This window comes from Protopterus annectens, chromosome 2.part1 (assembly GCF_019279795.1).
Source record: "Protopterus annectens isolate FY-2018-M chromosome 2.part1, PAN1.0, whole genome shotgun sequence".
Classification (NCBI taxonomy): domain Eukaryota; kingdom Metazoa; phylum Chordata; order Ceratodontiformes; family Protopteridae; genus Protopterus; species Protopterus annectens.
In genome coordinates this window covers 1511799346-1511822518 of record NC_056729.1, presented here as the reverse complement: position 1 = coordinate 1511822518, position 23173 = coordinate 1511799346, and the positions used below count along the sequence as shown (strand labels likewise).

The 23173-nt window shown below is 40.5% G+C and overlaps 1 protein-coding gene across 2 annotated transcripts in view; it reads left to right on the top strand.

The window, feature by feature from the left end:
* Nucleotides 1–5926: 5926 nt before the first annotated feature.
* The window catches only part of ARHGEF16 (Rho guanine nucleotide exchange factor 16), a 1345157-nt gene continuing 1327910 nt past the window's right edge, over nt 5927–23173 (top strand). Inside the window, exon 1 of one of the 2 annotated variants that reach the window (XM_044062969.1) lies at nt 5927–6193. The gene's annotated coding sequence lies outside the window, so the exon portion shown is untranslated. Of the gene's footprint in view, nt 6194–6725; nt 7161–23173 lie in introns of those variants that run through there. The other variant, XM_044062968.1, reaches the window with a different exon arrangement.

Sequence of the window (23173 nt, the reverse complement as noted above, 5' to 3'; positions counted from 1 at the left end):
TGCTATCTTGAACAGCAGGGGAGCTATGTGAGGATGCTCTTTGTAGACTTTAGTTATACTGGATACACTGGTCAGTAAACTTGCTGGCCTAGGACTTTCAGAACCTACCTGCCATTGGATTAAAGAATTTTTGACTAACCATCATCAGATGGTTAGACTAGGCCTGCACTTCTGTTCCACTCTCGGGCTAAACACTGGTGTCCTACAAGGCTGTTTGCTGGATCCCTCTCCTGTATACTGTTTACACTCATGACTGTGTCCTCTCTCATTCTACTAATACTATCATTAAGTTTGCGGATGGCACCACAGTGGTTGGACTTATTTCAGGAGGAGACAAGACAGTATATAGAGATGGGAGGGTGGCTTAATGGCTAAGGTGTTTGCCTTACAAACACAAGGTGCAGAGTTTGAGTCTCACAAGGGATAATTGGCTAGGCTTAAAATGGCTCTCACAAGGGCAGTTAGCTTAATACTAACCTATGAACGTTCAAAGACTGGCTGCATGGTGTATTGAGAACAACCTTTCCCTAAATTCTGCCAAAACTAAAGAACTCATAATAGATTTACGGAGGAACAATGCAGATCACAAACCAATATATGTCAATGGAGACTGTATGGAAAGGGTTCCTGCCTTCAAGTTTCTAGTTGTAGATGTGGCAGAAGATCTCTCTTGGTCCATAAATTCCACATAAATACCACAGAGGCAGTCAAGAAGGCACAGCTGATTCTTCATTTCCTGAGGATCCTCAGGAAAAACAACCTGCAGGAAAAAGCTATGGGTGTCCTTTTACCACTGTTTTGTTGAAAGTGTGCTGACATACTGCATTTTCATGTGGTATGCCAATAGCTTGGTGGCAGTCAGGAAGGCTCTTAACTCTGCTCAGAAAATCCTTGGCTGCTCACTGCCTTCTCTGGAGGAACTCTTCAGCTCTCACTGTCTCATCAAGGCAACCAACATCTTGAAAAACCCTTCCCAACTTGGACATCTCCTGTTTGAGATGCTACCTTCTGGCAGACCGTTTAGGGCCATTCCATCTTGGACAAACAGACTTAAGAACAGTTTCTGTCCCAGAGCCTTATGTGAACTGAACAATGCTAACTACATTGAGTACAGATAATTGTCATTTGCGCTATAAGGTATACGTTTACATTCCTGTGCACTTTACTTTGTTTCATGTGCAATATACCAAGTGCAATAACTTAGTTGTTTACTGCATTGTATTGCATTACATTGTACTGTTTGGTGTTGTATTGTATTGTATTATATTCTGTTCTGTTATTTATTCATGTTCATTGTGTGTGAACACACCTTAAAGGATTGCTACAAATATTGTTAATCTATCAGTGTAGTACCTTGCAGGATGTGCAGTAGCAAAGCCCGTGCCAAACACACCTCCAGCCCTGTGGAGGCAGCAGCAGCAGCGTGATTATTCAACAGTGTGCGGAATGCAATGTAATTCATATTCAGCATCTGTGTCGAAAGCAACCCAATGTTTTATTGTAGACATTCAGTATCAAAAAAATGAAATGTTTTATTAGGGACATAAAAATAAAATGTGTGTTGTACATCACATTTCAGTCAGTCAATCTGGCAGAGTTCACACAACCAAACTGTTTCTCCAAACGATACTGTTACATTTTAATGGCTGAAAATGTTGCCCGAAGATGCTAGCAGCACTGTTGCACAGCACTTGTTCGGTGCTGAACTGGTCACCTGGCCTTAAGGCATCCAAATCTGAAAAGAAGCAGGGGATGTGGGGGGCGCAGCACCCCTACAATGGGGTGCAGGGGAGCTTGCCCTCATGAAAAAGGAGAAAAAAGTAATAACTTCTACGAGGATGGACTTTGTTATGTGCGTGAATATTTAGCAGTTTATATGATGTGACATATGAATTAGCATGCCTGTCAGTCTTCATCGATATCCCCACCCATTTGGCGTGCCAATCATTGACGGCACGCCCAAAGCTGAGCAGAACTAACTGCGAGGTACTACACTGGTAGATTACCCAAATATCCTTGTACTCAGGGCCAGTATTAGCATTTTGGTGGCCCCCAGAAAATGTCACGTTGGGCCCCCAGGGCACTTCCAGTTTAAGTATCATCCTGTCACTGCCACCTTTCCAAAGGCGCCTTTTAGACCATACTGCTAGGAGTAGTTTATACATACTGAACTGTAGCTGCAATGCTCTTATATCAGCACAAGCCTGCGTGCCACTCTGTGTTTACCCATCTAATAGAGGGACATTCACAGCTACTGGAATTAATTGCAGTGATCATACATTACAACTCTATGTACAGGAATGGATTTGGGTGAAATGGTACCCTGGGCACTGCCTACTGTTTCATCCCCCTCCAAACAGTCGCACACATACACATCCCCCAGTACTCCCCACTGTTTCCCCCCATTCTGAGGTTCCTCACACCATAAACATTACATTTTTCTTCCTTTTCTCACATTTTGCCTTACTCTTCAGCTTTTTCAAGAAACCGTGGCTTTCTATACTCTGAAGTGCATTTTAAAGTTTTTTCCCCACTTTTTACACACCTTTCCTTTCAGTAATGGCTTGAACAGAAATTATAATTAAGGGAAGCAATTCAGTGTTAATCACTGTTCAACTTTTCATTTTTAGTTTTCCTTGCATCATTTCAATATACCTTTCCTGACAAAGGCAGAGCAGTATGCCATAGGGTTATAGATGTCTGGGATACATTTTACAGCATTTTGCCAACCTTTTAATCCAATGGCTAGCCTTAAGTAAAACATTGGGATTTTAGGGAAGTCATAAGTTGTGTCCAATGCATAATGTTCAAAGCTGACAAATTGTAAGCTCACAATAATCTAACAAGACAACTATTGTGAGGATACACAAATCCAATCTGGGAATATTGCCTGCCTCCCTAACCCCCACAAAAAACACTCACTGCCTATGAGTCCCTCTGGTGTTAGACTGGGGTAAAAACAAAGGTTTAGATGGCTACAGTCATGTATTTCAAGTGACTGCTGTCATATATACATAGATATAGCATGCCTCTTCACTTCTCATCCCTCCACCTCAAAGGCAGACGCCTGTATATGTGCCTGATGTGCGGTTGTGAGGAAAGTGAAAAAAAATGATCATTACAGTAATGTATACCCCACTTTGTCATTCCTAAGCAGTATGCAAGCTATAGTAACCTCCTTTGTAAACCTCCAAGACCTGTGAGAAAAGTAAAAAGAACAATGACGACACTGACCTCAGCCCCAGCACAAGCTATAATGACCTCCTGTACTGACCTCTAAAGTTTGATTCTAATGAAAATTAAAGAAGTAATGACCTTGTCATCCTTAGCCCCCCATACAGCCTCCAGCAACCTTTGATGCACACCTCTGAGCAGGGCTGGTTTTAGAATGGGTGAGACTGAGAGCAGAGGCCACCACTAAGTCATGTCAAAATCCATTTATACAGTCTGGAGTGTATGTGACTTATAGAAGCTTGAAATGTCTGAATGTGCCCTGATGTATCTTATGCCTTACTTTTGAAATGTAATTACTTGTTAACTGCAGTTTTTACTGCTACCAAGACACACACACACACACACACACACACACACACACACACACACACACACACACACACACACACACACACACAGTACATTCACCTTCATGGAAACTGGAGGACTTCCAATTTACCTGCTCCTTTTTTGAGGTGGTGGAGCTAACCAGAGTACATGGCTAGAGGCACACAAAGACAGGAAGGTTATATAGACACCATACAGAAAAACATATAGCCAAGAAGTCAAACAGAACAAATCACTGTGAAATAGCAATGACACTCACCATGCCACAGTGGCAATGAACAAGTGCTTTCACACACATCTTATTCCTGCCAAACCACAAAAGATAGCTGCCTATCATGTGTAAGGTCTGTGTTTGTGACTTAAGTGAAAGAAAACATGGCCAGCTTGTTACTCCTAAATATACTGTAATCAAGGCCCCCCACCCCCTGCAAGCATAACGGTAATGCTGATGGTACTTGTGCTAGAAAGTAAAATAAATTATAGCCAGCTTGTTACTCTTTCATTGTAAGACACAAGACAAGACACACACGCACAAATTTTGCACTGATTTCAGCAAACAGCAATACATTGTATAACATTGGTACTACCACACCAGATCAGTGACAGCTGTTTAGCAGTTGTCAAACAGTACGGGTAAGTCATTTTTATTTAACTCACTAAGGAGTAATTTATACCAGTCACTGTCCTGGATTTCACAGAACATCCCTGATTTTCCCTCATAATTTTTCTCTGTCTCTTGAAAAAAGTTTGACTTATTGGTAAAATCACTTGGGATTACAGACAGTCAATAATCCCAGATATCAGCGTTTCCTACTTCATATTGTCCAAAAAAGTGCATGTTGATGCAAAATATTTTATTCTATTAACTTTTAAAGTGACCTACAGTAATATTTTAAAAATGTTCTGAATTTTAAGCCTTTATTTTGCCATTATTTTTGGCTTTGCCCACAATTCTTCAGCAAGGAAGTTGAGTTTAGTATCTGGTGTTCTGCCAGTATTTGTATCTGGTGTTCTGCCAGTATTTATAAAACTCCCTGAAAGAGAAACCCATCCCTGAAGATCAGAAACATCAACTGTTGTTAAAAATCTAAGGTTTGCACTGAGATTGGTCATGCTAAGTTGCTGATCTCTAGTGCTTACCCTTCTCATGTTCATTCACTGATTACTGGCTTTATCTTAATGGGGGCATATCAAAACCCTGTTTTGGATAAAGAGCGTAATCAGAAAATTTATCTTTTTTCACCTAATTTTTTCCAAACCAGCAACAGCTTTTGTGGGGCCTCCAACAGTCAAGGATGACTAAGTGGGCCCCCTACAACCAAAGGTATTGCATGTGACTAAAGCCAGCTACAATGATAGTGCAAGTGTATTCTCAACACTACAGCTATGTGAGAGGTAAAACAAATTTTATGAAATGGTGAAGCCTGTTAATTGACAAAACACAGTTACTATAACAATTCACATCTTTGAATTTTAAAGTAGATATATAAAGAGGAGTTATTATTGCCCATTTTGCTAGTTCGACAAGTATATATCAAAATAAGAACTTGGTGTGGTTGCCCCCCCAGGACCAGGGGCCCCCGGCGACCGCAGGGTTTGCTGGTGCCAAAACCGGCTATGCTTGTACTTGCGCAATAACAATAAAGGTATCTTATCTTATCCATAAACTTAGAAAGTTGCTAAAATTCCGCTCTGTGTTTGCATGTATTTTCTAAAAGATATGAAGTTTGAAATTCAAATATATTCCATTATTTAGTGACTTCAATCATCAGTAAATTGCTAGAAAACCACAAGTTTTATGAGGAAAAGACGAAAATTTGAGGTAAAAATCTGGACATTCTGTGAAAATTTTGCATAACTCTCAAATGTACAGATCTTCACAGAATGTCCAGATTTTGGCCCCATATGTTTGATACGTTTTTCATAAAATTACGTTTTGTTTTCTTTTCTTTTGTTTTTCTGGCAAATTAGTGGTAAACCATTAAAGATTGAAGTTCGAAAATAATGACAGACATTTAAGTTTCACACTTCATATCCGTCAGAAATACCATGCTACTGCAAAACATTTTATTCTATCAACTTTCTAAGTTTGTAAGAGCAATATTTTTAAAAAGTCCCTATTATTGAGCCTTTGTCCCACTTTTATTAATGGCTTTGTCCAGATTTCTTACTCTAAGAGGTTGAGAGGTAGTTCTTCTGCCTGACTTCCCCTTGTGGTTTCATTCACAAGCACTTTGTCAATATACATTTGCAACTCAACAAGTTTTTTTTTTTTTTTAACTAACTGTACTTTGCACTTGACATAACTGCTGAGGTTAAACTGCCCCAATGCACAAGCAAGACAAAACCAGCCAAGCTTCCAGCTACACACCTGAGCAGCGAGCGACGTCAGCACGCAGTCTTACCTGATCTGCTCTGTTTGAGAGCTTTAGGAAAGGCGGGGGAAGAAACATACATTAGCACTGAGGAAGTTGTGAAACCGATAGGAGTTTGCAGTGTTTGTCATTTTGTGAGATATGATTTTTAACACTGAAATTGGGATTTAACGGCCTTACAGAGATAAACAATCTTGGAACCCGTGGTACCATCAAATCGCTGGGCAGAAGTGCAGAGGACAGTGTGCAGTATTAAGGTAAACTGTTTACGTCTAAAGTGTTTGTGAAAACGTTTGCAGACTCTTTCTATTAACCGGGAAGTTTAATCTCATGTGAAGTGTTTGTGTCTTATGATCCGGAGTGACAACTGTCTAGGTATGCATGTAAGTGCACATCTGTCTTCCATTTGCTGATCATTTGTATTTGTTAATCTGGGTGGTCATGGTGCTGGTAGGAAAACACTTGTTTGGCTGTCGGTATTTAAATACTTTCTAAAACTTAACGCGAGCACATTATCTTGTCCATAGCATTATTTTCCCTTGAGAAAGGAGGTGGGAGTATTGGATCAAGTTACAGAGAGACCGGACTGTGGGAAATAATGAGTTTCGGAGGTTTCTGTTTTGCTATGCTGAAGAATTATGATTGGAGTGGCAGAAGTCCTGTGCACCCACCCAGAGCCCCCACCCCCACCTAATAAGAGGGGTTCCAGGCGCAGGTTTCATTGATCTTCATTTTCTTGCTTGTTTTGTGGATTTTGCAGCAGCCTGGGAGGCTTGTCCGAAAGTATTCTAAAACTAACGATTTTGGTAAAGCATTTTATTATAATTCAATATTTAGTACATTATTTGTACTATATCATTAAACTTGTTAGTGACATTGTTATGGTTGCGTCACTTCCTGAGCTGGGGGTATTAGGATGGGTGTGTGTAGTGTTTAGAAACCACTTATCTAATAAGCGTACCAGTGTTCGGTACTGGGGACATCTCCTTGTGCACAGAGCAATGTGTTGCAGCCTGAGCATACTGCCCCTGTAGTTATTGTTTATTTTTGGAGTGTTGAAACTGACCAGACGTAATTATTCAACCTGGATCCTTTGCGCCTACTGACCTGCCGGAATATGGATTTAAGTTTCAAGAGAGCAGGACCCCAGACCCTCAGTTAATTATGACTGAGGATAATATCGAGTGCGAATATCTGTGAAACTTTTGGATGTACATCATGCAGGTAAACTAGCTTGGTGAATAGTTTAGATATTAATGGGTTTGAGGACACTCGTAATTTATATGACATTTTTTTTAAATAGGAGAAATCCTGTGCCCTTCATGTAGTTAAGTACATCGGGGACTATTGCCATCATTTTGGCCAAAGTCAGCAGAAAATCATATGTCTTGTCTCCTAAAACTTCTGGTAAATTACTGAGGTTTTATAGTTGCTTTGTAATACCACTCATTAGAGTTCCGTAATCAGGGAGGATTGTAAGCAGTCTGTTATGCCAGACACCCGGGCAGTACCGGAAAATGGTCGGCTGTAATCAGTGTGTCACCCCAGTAATCAAAGGGTAACATAAAACGTTAGAGATCCGTATTTCTTAGTGTTCAGAATGTGCATGTTTATCTATTCATATTCTAAGCGAATTCGAGTGGTGTTAAAAATTGTCACTCTTTGGGTCTTTGTCCCTTCATTCTTTTTGACTGTGTCCATGATTGTTGAGCGAAGAAGTTGAATTAATATTTATGCATATTCATTGTGTGTGCGCGCACACATGCTGATGCAAGAAACCTGCCATTATTTGCATCCTTAATGTGCACGGGTCTTTGTTATTCTGACGTATTGCCAGAATTACTTGTTCAAAAAGAGTCCTGCCAATGGCATTAAATATCCACTAGTAATCCTAGAACAACACACACATCACGCATGCCAAAACATTGAGTGTGTGTGTGTGTGTGTGTGTGTGTGTGTGTGTGTGTGTGTGTGTGTGTGTGTGTGTGTTTATTTATTTCACTTTAGATTGTTTATCTTTCAGTAAAATTGTACTGAGCTCATTTTCAGGAGGGTTTCCTTACACTTTATAAAATGATATGTTTTGTATTAATGTGGTTGAGTGTCATCCATTTCAAAGTCTGTTGTATACTTAAAACTGTGCCTTGATTTATCAGTGTTTAGTTGTAAAAAAGACTTTGTGATAACATTAGCAGTGATATAACCACTGTTCATGGCTGGGTAGCCAAGGGCAGGGCCAGCATTGTATGAAATGGATACAGACAAAATGCTGTTATTCTGTCCCCATTTCTTGGAGTTGCATTTCCCCTCCGTAGTGTAGCTCCTATTCCATTATCTTTGGCTATCCTCTTTAAAGCCACCTTACAAAGCCATACCCACCTCCCAACAGTTCCACAATTAATAAAGAAATACTAATAGCCAAACACCATGTAAACAATCAGAAGTACATTATCATTGTGTACTGCCTGCACCCACCTCCAAAAATTGCCAAGGTTACAGAAAACACACTACTTGTCTGCTTTCAACCAAGAAACAGTCCTGCTCGGTGACCTTAGCGAACCTCTCTCTACTCCCCTTAATATTAACCTGTATCATTTCACTCAGTTTAGCCAACCTGATTTGACCAAGTATCCAAAAACACTTCTCTACTAGACTGCATACTGTTAACCAACCCTGACGAAAATTAAGCTTGTCAGCACCCTCCCAGACTCTGTCAGTGGTTATCACCCCACCTACATCAGCAGAGACTACCACAAGCCGCCCAACCCCTATACTTCAATTTTAATAAAGTTCGATAAATCCATATTTAACGACACACTTAAACAGTGTGACTGGGAACTCCTCAAATATCTGCAACAAGATGAAATTGTCTGCCACTTCATTAACTCCTTCTTAACTATACTAAAACAAGAAGCCCCGGTGAAATAGAAGAGTGAAAGTAAATTCTGTCTGATGGCTAACCCGTCAAACTAAATAACTCATGAGAGACAGAGACAACACCTGGAAACAATTGCACAAAACTAGGAGGCAGTCCTACTTGGATAGATATCGGTGCCTCAGATGCTGCAGATTTTTATGATAAAAAGAACTTCTCCACAAACCAGACCATACTTGCACCCCCCCCCCCAAAAAAAAATAGCAAAATTTAAACAACCACCTAAAAACACAGAAAACCGGCAGGCAAATTCAACAAACAGTCCTAACCAATAAAAAGGTGGCACATCCACCAAACTGTCTCCCTCTAGCTGTCCTTCATTCCTTTCTCCTACGTACTTGAAAAATGCATACATCAGCAACTCGCTTTTCTACTTGATAACCAATTACTTTCTGCTACCCACCATGGCTTTTGACTCCCACCACAGCACTGAAACTGCCCTGCTCATTTCCTAGATAAAATTAAGTAAAGTAAAAACTCGGGTAATTTTATTTCCACCCTTTTCCTGGACTTGTCAAAAGCCTTCAACACTGTCTCACATCAGGTCCCCCTCCAAAGACTAAATCATGTAGGAATCGCAACTCGTCAACTAGCTGGTTCATTACCTAACTAAACAATTGCACCCAATCTGTAAAATGGAATGACTCCCAATCCCACAGGACATTCCATCCAGTCACTACAGGAGTCCCCCAAGGCTCCATGCTTGGGCCATTATAGGTTCATAGGTTGGTACTAGGTTATCGGCCCTAGGGCCTATATAACCCTAGCCATAACAATCCCCGGAATATTTCTTCCCACAATATTTACTTCCCTGGACCCCTGTCTAGCAGGGCCACTGACATTTTCCCCGGGGTGAATTTCCTATCTCCCAATTACTTCTTACTTTTCAATGTCTTAATTATTGGCAATATACAAGGAATTAAAACTCGCATATAATGCAGTATGCTGGTGACTTAACTTTAGTTTGCTTAGCCCCAAATCTTCCCATCTTAGAAATCACCACACAGGAGGCTCTCGCCTCTATAGAAAACTGCTTAAATAAATCTCGCTTTCTCTTAACTACAACAAGACAAGGGTAATGTTGTTCCATCTTAAAAGCATGTCGGAATAACACTGACCTTAATATTATCTCCTCAAACAACACAAAAATTTGAAAATGTCACCAACACAAAATTACTATCCAGTGGTATGTACCAAGTAGAACTCTAAGATTCTCACTTAAACTAATTTTTTGCTAATAACTCAAATAATTATTATGACTCGCTGTTCTGTCACCATCTCTAACGTAGGGAACAGACTTCCAAACCACATCAGCCTTTTAAGTAATGTTCAGCAATTCAAATATACCCTAAAATATCACCTAGCAACTAATAAATTATGCAACTATACCACACCTACAATTTGAAGTATGGACTCCTAACTCCTACTGTACAAGTGTACTAATGTAGTATTTTTGATTCTACTCGTAGTATCTTGAAAACATGTATTTCCTTAATCTGATATGCTTTATATATAATGTATGTTGACCTTTTGCTTTGAAATACCTTGTAAATAATAATTGTATACCGTTTGTCTCTTAAATCATCAAAAATAGATATGTGTGTCTTGTTTTGGAGCTTTTCTTCCTGGCCCTGCACTGAAAATGGGCATTTTGGTTCCCAGATGGAGGTTCCCAGTAAACAAAAGCAAATAAATAAAATAGATTTATGTGCAACCAATCAAAATAGTTTAATTAGTTATGTGGACAGATAACATAAAGCAAGGAGGAGCCAGGATACTTTTTGTCAGCTGTGTAGGTAGATGTAGTTTCATTGTTAACTGTGGGTAAGTGTGTTGGTACAGTTTTTGTTTTTATTTGTAATTGTGTTATTGTACTAGGTGTAGTAATCAGCACACAAGTAAAGTTGGTGTGTGTATGTATGTATACATACATATATGTATGTGTGTGTGTGTGTGTGTGTATGCATGTTTTGGGGGTCTGCTTTACTAAATACTAGTAGAAATGGCAAACCAAAATGTTACCAAGCTGACTAAAGAACAAAAAGCAGTCCAAAGATACACAAAATACCGTTCTGAAACCCAGTCTTTGTCTATCAAATAAAGTTCCCTGGCACCTAAGCATTTCTCATAACAGAACTGAGAAACAATGTTCAGACTGAAACTGTATACACAAAGCTGCCAGGTATTTAATCCATTATTAAATAACCAGTCAAATTAATAAAATTATAGCCCAGTATAAAGTGTCATTCAAACGGAATACAAAAATTAAACTGCACCAGTCCTTCCTTAAAATCCCAACTGGAACATATGTTTATTAAAAATGTCCTATATCTATTAAAATAAGCCTTTATGTTACGGTTCATTTAATATCACAGACTATGAATAAACTGGTCATAATTTTATTTAAAATAATGTATATCACTCAAGCAAGCATACATTTAATTAATCTCTGCATTTGTAGAGAACAAAATTTAAAGATCAATTTAACTTGCAATCCTAACTGGGACCTTCCAGGTCGCTCCTTCTAGACTGGTCAGGCAAAGCTAGAATACTAAATATAAGTGAATCTAAAAACAGTGTGCCTGCAGATAATTGTAAAGCTAAAATGCTGTTTAAGTCAGCCCCCCAGACCTAAATAAAATATATCAGAATTATTGATTTAAACATATCTCTAGTTTATCCAATATACTGTTTCACTTGGGCCAACTACAGCCAGTAATATAAGTGAGACTTCTAAATAAACAGGTGAAGTGACTGTTAGAATGAAATTTGACCAGTTAATGTCAGTTCAGTGAAAATTACCTGCATGAGAAGAGACTTTGCACATAGTACAAGAAGTACCCATATGAGTGTCTTGAATTGACAGAGGTCTTCATATAGTAGTGATGAACGTGCCTAGCAAGTTCTTGCCCTTCCAATAATTAAAAAGTCAGATGCGGGGTTACATTTTTTTCAGTGTGACATCTTGTGGCAAAATATACCAATGACTCCAGACCATACATCTCAAAATTGGAGAGACATAACCGTACGTCATACAAAAACACTTGATCAGTAATTTTTTGTTCCATTGACTAAATATCCTGGTTACTAAAACTTGGTGGGCCTGAGGTGCCTATCAAGTTTCAAACTGTAGCCCTGTTCTATTAGTGTACTTTTAAATGAATTTTCAGAGTCTTCATTCCCACTGGTATTGAACCTGACACTGTAAAGTTCCATAAAGAAGGAATCCAAAAAGTGTTTGGGTTGATGGCTCTTAATCACTTAAGACAAGGGCAAACATACATTAACAGAAAAGAAAACGATACATATTAACATTTTTTTCCATTTGCATACATAATGCATCAAATCTTTTCTTTCTTTGTAGTTCTCATTAGTCCAACATTACATAAATTATTGAATTCTTGCTTTCTCTTAAACCTCACTCCTCCTCCTGACCATTATTCTGCATGTATTGCTAATACAATTTCCATTCATTTCTATGTAATTTGCTCATTTCCTTTTCCGAAGATCCTTCATTCAGTTCATTTTTTATCTCTTTTATAATATTCAGTAGTTCAAGTACAGTTGGTTTATACTTAGATTACCATTTTCTATTTGTTTTTTTTGACAGCCAACAGAATTAAATTAATAAAGCCTTACTATGCCTAGGCAATTCAGATCATGTGTCCCAGCTCAAAAAATAATATCCTTAGTTACAGCCATTTGCTCTCTTAGTATTTCTGATGGAGTACTCTGTAGGAAATATTTAAAATCTGCCAACTGATACACCTAAAACACATTGCCCCCCTTCTTCCACATCACACCTCCAAGATTTATCTACCCGAAGAAAACATTTTTGAAAATATATATAAATAGTGTGTGTGTGTGTGTGTGTGTGTGTGTGTGTGTGTGTGTGTGTGTATATATGTATAAATGTGTGTATATATATATATATATATATATATATATATATATATATATATAATCTAGGCAAACTCTTCCAAGCAAAGATCCTATGTCTTCCGGACTTTGTTCAGTACTTGGGAGCCATACATAATGTATGCCCTCCCTTTGTTCTCTTGTAAATTGCTTTTCCAATCTCTCTCCCCAATCTTTTCTAACATCCTCTCATCCATATAGTTATCATGCAATATTTTATATGTCCTACTAACTATCACTTTTTTAACAGCAGCTTCTGTTCTAGATTCAGTGAAAAATCTCACCAGAGCAGGTCTTTCATTTAAGATTCCCCTATCCCTTACTCTTTGCATATACTCTGATATCAGTCCCTGGTAGGGAAGATAGCCTTTACCCTGCGGCCCAAATGCAGTCTTGGCCTGTTTGGTTCCTTTGCCAGTTTCTCCAGTAAATTCCAAACCCCATCTTGCCTATTTTCTGTACTTCTACTTGCAGTCATCCCTACTGGCAAAATTTCCCTTTTCCATTCTTATGTTGGTTTAGTTCTTAAAAGACTTTCTGCTACTTTATAAATATAATATTCTGTATGTTATTATTTTCTTTAAGAATCTGCATACAAAATTTTTCTCTGTCTTTATTTTTTGAACTTTCTACTTTCCATTTGCTTCATTATCATCTCTTTCCATTTTGATTTTTAACCTAATGCTTGTGTTATGTATATGAGCCTTAACTGCGTAGCTCTAATCTGGTGATCCTAAACCACCTTGTCCTATTAGAAAGATCAGTTTTATCCCATTTAACTCTTATCCTCTTCCCCCTTCCGGATAAATTCCTTCAACTCCTATTATTGTCCACAACTTCTCCTCCTGGTTGATAAAAATAAGCCTGAGCTGTATATAAAATTAAAAGGACTAAATACATTTTGACTGTTCATGTTTTACTATCCATAGCCGCAAAGAAGAGCTTCCATTTTTTCAGTTTTTGTATTATCTTTTGTTAAGTCTCTTTCCCCGTATCCTCGCCATAACAGAAATGCTTTAATACTTCATCTTCTTGTGTCCTCATATATATGGGTATTATTGAACCAGTTTGTGTGTGTGTACACAATTTTACAGCTGTAGCTATTGTTTTGTCTTCATTAATTTTATATTAAGAAAAGACTTGAAACTGTTTCAAAATGTTCCATAACACTGTTGTCTTTTTTTTTTCTCTTAATTAGCTTTTACGTATTTTTCAAATAGTACTTGTGGGCCTCAATTTATAAAGCAGATTTTGTAATACTGACCATCTTGTATAAAAAATGAGTAGATTGACTGACTAAATTCCTTAGCAAATTATATCTGACTTAATAATTATGGATAAGAGTAGGGCTTCCTAATGTCAGTATGCAAGTTATTAACTTTGCCATAGTCATTCATTAATTAGTAGGCCATTTTTCAACTAATGAAGTAACCTTAAAAGGTTGGTTATTGCCCTTGTGATGTTTCATATTTTTTGAAATTTTTGCAAACTGAACAAGATTGTTGCAAGTATCTCTTAATCGCTGTTATTGTCTCTCTCTCTCTCTTTTTTTTAACATGTTAATAACTGCATATTCCATTGTGCAGGTATCCTGTTCAAGTCAGAGTTGTTGTTGTGTTTCCCCCCCCCCCCCTAGACTGGGAATGTCTTTTACACCTTTTCATGACCTTTCTTAGATAAACTACAGTTGTGTAAAATCTTACCATAACAGCAGATGTCCTTTCCTACACTGTTGCATTATTCTTAATGCATGGGATTCCCTGCCAGTGGAAGCCCAACATCTGGCCAGTATATCGGAGTACTGTTGTGTTAAGGTATGCCGGATGTCACACACATGCTCCTCACGAACTGTAGGACATAAAGGCTATGTTCAGACGTACCATCCTCAGAACTGATTGCCCCAGTAGGAACACTAGTCCAAGGAAATCTAAGGGGTATCTTGTACATACAGGAAGGAGAAGGGCTAGGGAGAAAGAGGGGGGGGGAGTGAATACTGCAGCAGTGAAGGAAAGCACATCTACTTTTATAGTAAGATTTCACACAACTGTACTATGTCATTACATTCACTGTTGCAGTATTTTTAACATATGGAGAAGAAACTCGGGAGGAGGAAGGAGCAGTAAAGTCCTCTAATAAGTCATGAAGAATGGCACTAGCAAAAACAGCTCTAGCTCTAGAAATACCATTCAACTTGTAGTGCTTGTTAAAAGTATGCACAGAAGTCAGGTAGCTGCTGCTGCAGGAATAGAATGTGTCCAATCCCTTGAAAAAAGCACCAGAAGAAGCCACAGCTCTAGTAGAATGAGCCTTAACACAGGAAGGTGCTTATCATGAAAAGAATAACACGAGGAAATAGCCTTAGAAATCCAAGAAGAAATAGTCTTATGATACAGTTAATCCTAAGGACCTAGGATGAAAAGAAACAACTGATCAGATTTTCTAATAGCCTTAGTCATATCCAAATAAAATCTGAGTTGTCTATGCACATCCAAAGTATGCAGCACCCTCTCACTGGCAGATTGTAGAGAGGGGGAAAAAAAGCAGGCAAGTGAATAGACTAAGTGACACCTCATGAACCACCTTAAGCATAAAGGAAGGATTAGTACACAAGGACACCCTGTCCTTATGAAATACCAAAAATGTAGGACAAGCCATAAGGGCTTGAAGCTCAGACACTCATCAGGCAGAAATAAGAGCCAACAAAAGAACGGTCTTCCAGGACCAATATTGCAAGGAATCTGAAGGAGCAGGCTCAAAAGGAGCCAGAGTCAACTTCTCCAAATCAAAATGGGAGGAGGAACAGGCTTCCGGGAAGGTCTCGTATGAAGGATGCTTTTAAAAAATTGTTTAGCTTCAAAACTAGAATCTAAAGGAGGAGATGAAGGCAGACAAGGAGAGACGGCTGATAGGTGGGCCTTGATAGAAGACTAGGCCAAACCAGCATTGAGCAACTCACACAAATAAGACAGAACCAAAGGAACATCCACAGTAAGTGGGTCTAGGTTACGAGAGAGACATCAAACAGAAAACCTCTTCCATTTGGATAAGTAGGATTTCCTAGTAGTGGGCTTCCTGGTTTCCTGCAGGACCCTTATGTCCTCAGAAAAAAGGTGTCTGTGTGGAATCAGAATCCTGACACCCACAGTGTAAGTTTGAGTGGACAGAATCCCCTGTCTTGTGTGAGTAGATCCACCCTGTGAGGTAACTTGTGGTGATTGCCCTTGGCTAAATGCAGAAGAAGAGAGAATCAGTCCTGTCATGGCCAAAAGGGAGTCACCAGCAATATTTTGGGAGCATCCTGTTGAATTTTAAACAAGACATTTGGAATGACAGCAAGGGGAAGGAATGCATAAAGAAACATCCCCTTCCAAAAAAAGAGAGGAAGTCCACCTTCCACACTAGAGAACCTGGGATTCTGGCACAAAAAAAAAAGAGGAAGTTGTCTGTTCAGAGGGAATGCAAATAGATCTGCTTGAGGAGTACCCCACTGGTGGACAATGTCCAGAAAGACATCCTTGTGAAACATCCATCTGCTCAAGAGTGTCTACCACAATGTTTTGACCTGAAGGGATGTAATCTGCATGAAGATTCACTTGATACTTGGCAACAAAGTCAAAGTAAACTGTCACTTTGATTCACAGAAGTGCAAACCGAGCAAAGTTACGTTTCCTCAGACTCCATGTGCATGAAATACATAGATTGCATTTAACATGATGATAATACACAATTCTATAGACAGACAAACACAACAATAATAAATACTTGTATTATTACACTGATTTAATTGGTTGTCACTGATTACTAGGTAATTAGCTTATTTTCACTGGAAAAATTGCACTTGATTGATTTAAGGCCTACATTTATACATTTATATTGCACAGTAAGACAGTTGAGTATGATTACTACTGACTTTGCTGTCTGGGTGGGGGTAAGACCTTGTTACATATTGCACTATAGAGACTTTTCAGTATTGTTGGATTACTGCCTTAATGTCAAGTGTGAAGGGTACTGTTCCTAGAGTTCAGTAACTTGATAGCTAGTGGAAATAGGCTGTTTCTGAATCTCATGGTTTTGCAGTGTATGCACCGAAAGCACCTTCCTGATTTTAAATGTGAGAATAGCTTATAAGCAGGATGAGTGCTATCCCTGGTTATTTTCCTTGCCCTGCTGAGACTTCTGGCCATGTGCAGGTCTTGTATGTACAGGAGGGAGTTCCTGATAATCTCTCAGCCACTTTTACTACCCTCTGGAGGGACTGGTGCTTGGAAGCAGTCAGTATGCTTTCAATGGTGCCCCTGTAGAAGGTTGTGAGAGCTGTTAGATGGTAGGTTTTCTGTCTTCAACCTTCTCAAGAAGAGGTCGTTGGTGCACCTTCTTAATAATGGCATGTGTTTTGGCTGACCATGTCAAGTCTTCTGCAATGTGCACCCCCAGAAATCTTGTGTTTCTACTCTGTCAACTGTTTTTTCGCTGATTTACAAGTGGACAGTGCTCTCTTTTGCTCATCCTGTAGTCCACAATTATTTCTTTGGTCTTGTTTACATTTACTGCAAGATCATTGCTATAATGCCACCTTATGAACTGATTCAGCTCCTCCCTGTAGGCTGTCTCGTCATCATTCCTGATGAAGCCCACAACTGTCATATCATCTGCAAATTTGATGATATGGTTTGAGCTCTGCTTGGCAGTCGCAATTTAGTATGTTGAAAAGCAGGGGCTTGGGACACATCTCTGTGGGACTCCAGTGTTCAGGATGATGCTCTTTGATGTATTCTTGCCTATGAACACTTTCTGGGTCTAGCTATAAGAAAGTTCAGAATCCAGTTGCATAGTAGAGTGCTGATGTCCAGTTGAACCAGCTTTCTGATCAGATTTTGCTGGATGACTGTATTGAAAGCTGAACTGAAGTCTATGAAAAGTAGCCTCACATATCTATTCTTGTTCTCTAGGTGGTCCAGAGATAAGTGGAGTGCCAAAGAAATATCATCTCCTGTGGAGCGATTGGGTCTGTATGCAAACTGGAGTGGATCAACAGAAGGAGGAAGCTACTACAGCACGGATATAAATAGCACGTGCTGGAGGGATAGATTTATCACTCAGAGACTCCCTATGCTGTGGAATAGAGTCCCGGTCCATGTGAGGCAGAGCACCTCGCTGGCTCTGTTCAAGAGAAATCTTGACCTGTGGATGGGAGATCGTAGGTTTACCCCGGGAATCATCTCTGTGTCACTGCTGGACAGAGGCACAACAAACTAATGGGCACAGTATTTTTTCATATAAGGGGTGGCATAAGCCACAACAATTTGGGCTAGGCTTATAAATGCCTTAGGGTAGATAGCCTAGTATAAACCTATGAACTACATGATAGAGCAAAATCCCAAAAAGGGAAGGCATCTCTGATCAGTACTAGCAAGAAACTACGATCCCTCATAAAATCATCTAAGGCCAGCTTCGAAAGAAAAATTGCACAAGATGCTAAAGATAATCACAAGGCCTTCTTTAGTTATTCAGGAACCTGGGTGGCAACTCCCAGATATGCTCTGAGTTAGTGCAAAATGACAAATAATACACTGAACCCACAGACATTGCCAACATCCTGGCAGACAGGTTCAGTGCAAACTCCCAAAAGAGCAAATGTCTATCCCAACAGAGTGTAGCCTCCCTGACATCACAGATGCACAGGTGAGAGCTGCCCTCTCCAAAGCAAAAAACACAGCATCAATGGGACCGGATGGTGTCCTGGGCTGCATCTTAAACGAGTTCAAAGAAGAACTGAACCCTCACATAAAGTCACTGTTCAATCTCAGCCTTACTACAGGATATGTACCCAAGGAATGGCATACAGCAACAGTGGTCCCACTCCACAAAGGTGGTGCCACAACGGACCCCGGAAACTATCACCCTATAAGCCTGGCTAGCCTGGTCTGCAAAGCTATGGAGCGTATCATCATGGAACTCATAAACAAAGACATTTGGAACCTCCAAACACTGGATCCTACCCAATTCGGCTTTAAGGGCAGATCTTGCCTCTTGAACCTGGTCGACTTCTTTGAAACAGTCACCAAGGTCATAGATGAAGGGAAGGTAGTCCACACAGCCTACCTGGACCTCTCAAAAGCCTTCGACACAGTACCCCACTCGGGCATCATAAATAAGCTCACCAGCTTAAATATCAACCCCTATGTCACAAGATGGGTTGCAAACTGGCTCAGGGATAGAACCCACATGGTCAGAATTGCAGGTGCCATGTCAGACCTAAACCAGTTACAAGTGGCATCCCACAAGGCTCAGTCCTGGGACCTCTCTTGTTCAGTATATATTTCTCTGAGGTACAGGCTAACATGAGAGGACTATGGCTGACCAAGTTTGCAGATGACTGCAAACTGGGTGCCCTAATTGACTCACCGACTGACACGAGCATCCTCCAAAAGGGTCTCACAGAGATGAATAACTGGTGCCAGAGCCATGGCCTAAAGCTAAATGCCAAAAAGTGCATAGTCATCCCCTTTGGGAAAAACAAAGTGCCCACAAATTACCACATGGGTGGAAATCCATTAAGTACGGAAGAAGTAATTAGGGATTTGGGGACCCAAGTAGATAGCAATTTCTCCTTTGACAATCACGTTGCCAAAGTGGTTAGAAAGACCTTCTATATAGCTCACCTTATCACGAAAGGGTTCACATCTAGATCAAGAGAAATCATTGTGCCCTTCTACTCATCACTCATCAGGCCCATAATTGAATACAATGCCCCATTTGGGATGTACCTTACCAGACACCTGCAGCAACTGGAAAGACCCCAGAAATACCTCACCAAGAGGATCAAGGGACTCAAACCTACGCAGTTAGGCTAAAGAAACTCAAGCTCTACTCAGTTGCTTACCGCCTACTCAGAGGCGATCTGTGCCTGACGTATAAAGCCACGTCCAACCCAGAATTACTGGACATGCTCCACCTCAGGAAATGCAAATTCCTTACAGCTACACGCTCCAGGGACTTAAACCTTGGCACAGAAATAAATAGGACATGCTGGAGGGACAGATTCATATCCCAGAGGCTCCCCTCACTCTGGAACAAAATCCCAATCCATGTTAGGCAGAGTCCCTCAATGACCCTCTTCAAGAGAAATCTTGACGAGTGGATGGGAGATTGTAGGTTTACCCCCCTGGGATCTCTTCTGTGTCCCTACTAGACAGAGGCACAGTAAACTAACCTTTAAAAGGACTATCTTCTGTGACCTACTATACAGAGGCACAGTCAAATAATCTAAAAGGGTGGCGAAAGCCAAACACACTCTGGTTAGGCTTATAAATGCCCTAGGGCAAGATAGCCTAGTATCAACCTATGAACCTATAATCAATGTCTGCAGGTAGTTTGGATGTTATTACATCTTTAACCAGTCTCTCAAAGCATTTCATCACAGTGGAGGAGAGAGCTATGGGATGATAGTCATTTAGGCTAGCAGGTGGTGATTTCTTTGCCAGTGGTGTAATGTTTGTGTACTCGAAACATTTGGGTGCACTGGCTTGACTCTGTGAGTTGTTGAAGATGTCTGTGAGTACATTTGTTAGTTAGTCCATACAGATTCTGAGCACTCTTCCAAGAATGTTATCAGGTCCAACTGCTTTCCTGGGGTTAACTCTTCATAGATTCTTTCTGACATCAAACCAGGAGTGCCAACCAGCAAAGAACGTAAGATCTTGTTCCTCCCTGTTTATGCACCACATCACTGTGGCATTGTCCATGAATACCTTCAGATGCTCTGCAGAGAAAAGAGGATGAAAAGCCTGAAGAGCCAGTATAAAAGTGCTTGTCTCTTTGACATTGTTTTGCTCTTTCTGCTGAAGAGGCAAACACATCCTCTGTACCTTCTAGGAGCCAAAAGCTGCCCCCATCCCACGTCTGAAGTGTCTGTGAACAGTTCCTGAGAGGGAAAAGTGGGAAGAAAAGAGAGCCCTGGATTTAGACAACTGCTTGATCCACCAGTGAAGTTCCTTCTTGAGACAAGGAAGAAGAGGAACTACAAAGTCTAGAGGAGGTGCATGTTGAAGCCACACTGACTTCAGAAACCACTGAAATTTCCTCATGTGGAGTTTGGCCAGAGGGAGCATCAGAATAGTGGATGCAATGAAACCCAGAGCTCTCGGAATGGTGGATGTAATGAAACCCAGAGCTCTCAAACTACTCCCTGTCTGTAATGGAGGCCAGAGGAAGAAAAATGTAAAGGAAAGAAATGAGTTACGGCTTTTGGAGGAGGCAGGGATACCAGCATAGGCACTGTCTGAATTCTATAACCAGAAAGACATAATGAGAAGGAGACAGAGAGACTTTTTGAACTTTGTTGTGAACCTCAGGCTCTGAAGAAGGGAAATGGCAAAATGAAGATTTTACAAAAGTATCTCTGGAGAGGATGCCTGAATCAGCAGATCATCCAAGTAAGGGAAAATTTGGATCCCTTGAATCCTCCATCTCACAGGAGCGAGGCATTTGGTGAAAACCCTAGGGCAGTAGAAAGGCCAAAGAGCAAAGCAGAGAACTGAAAATGCCAGGAAGAAAGAGAGAAATACAAAAACCTCCTGAAAAGTGGGTGTATTGAAATATGGAGATAAGCATCCTTGAGATCCAGGGACAACATATAGGCCTGAGAGAGGAAAGAGAGTCAGAAGGGACAACATCCAAAAGGGCGGCACTATCAGGATGATAAGATGAGAGAGAGCTAAAATTGGCCTTCCGTGTACCCTCTTTTCTGGACACTAGAAACATTCTGGAGTAACCTCCCCTCCCTCTTTGGGACACCGGTACCTCTTGAATAGTATCATGAGTCAAAAGGTCTTGAAGAACCTCTGGGGGGAAAATTAAATTTTGTTCCCGAGGAGGCGGAGGAATGCACATAAAAGGAGGACTGGATCCACACCATGAAGTACCCATGATGAATAATGGACAGAACCCAAGAATCCTGAGTCATCGGAAGCCAGTGAGAAAGGCAGAGAGTGTAATGGCTGGGAAGACAAGGATCGTTGTACTCGTCTGGTTTATCAGGTAAGGAAGGCTTCCAAGTCCCTAAAGTCTGGCCTTAGCAGGAGGAGCCCACTTGCCACTCTTTTTTTTTTCCCTTAGTAGGATGGAGAGAGTGCCTGGGAATGAAGACTGGCTTATTGGGGTATTTTTTTCTGAAATTTAGGCACAGGAGAAACAAACACATTTTAAGCACCTGTAAGGCCTTCCCCTTATCCTGAAGAGACTTAAAACCAGCAGCTGCTTCCCCAAACAAAAGTTTTTGTTATCAAGAGGATCGTCCATTAACTTGGCCTTAGTATTATCAGGTTAAGGCTGAATCCTAAGCCAAGAATACCTCCTCATCACTGAACCAAAAGCAGCAGCCCTAGAAGATACATCTGCTGCATCTTAACTACACTTGATGGAGGAACGAACTACTTGAGAGGAATTCACTAACAAAGAAAGATCAGAAGTTTTACCCTCTGAGTCTGAGAGATCAGAAGTAAGCTGACAAGCCTGAGAAAGGAGAGCCAACACATACCTGGACATTTGGGTTTGATAATTAATAGCCCTAAAAGCCAGGGTACCTGAGCTATACACCTTCTTACCTAGTCTGTCCATGGTTCTATTGTCTTTATTAGAAGACAGTAACGTAGACGAAGGAAGCAATTGAGAGGGCTTGTCAAACGCTACAGACATCAATGAGGGGTCAGCAGCAGGACATTTTATAGAACAAATTACAATCCTCAGGCACCCACAGGTTTTATACGGTGCCTGTTAAAATTCTTAGGATCAGAGAGCAGAGAATTGGGAGCTTTAGAGGCATTAGAAAAGGCATCCAACAAAGCAGCCAAAACGGGAGGAATAGGGGAAGGTTTCAGAGATTCCATTCGTAGCAACTCCTAATACCTCTTATGGATGTCAGAAACCCGAGCACAATCCCATTTAAAAAACTTCATCATCCTAAAAATTGTGTCCCAAAGGAAATTTCTTCAAAAGGAGTATCGGGGCTATTGGATTCCTCCTCCTCTGACGCATAGTCCGAAGGAGAAGGAATTTGGGTAGCGTAAGCTAGGGATCCCTCATCAGAATCTGACTCCTGCTCAGAAAAATCCTGTTCTCTGGGCCTTTTAAAGGGGAGTAGAGGACCAAGGAGGAGCTGGAACAGACACCTCCTGAAGAGGTTTTAGTGCCGTTAAAGCATTAAACAAACCCTGGGTCCCTCAGAAGTAATCAACCGCGATTAACCCTGAACACCTGAAATGGATGCCTGCAAAGCCTCAGATGTGCTGCAAGCCAGATCCTCACAGGCCTCCAACCCAGTTGTGGCAGAGGAATCCGACAACAAAGGTGAGCCTCCTGCTTCTCACCAACCTCAAGAGAAACA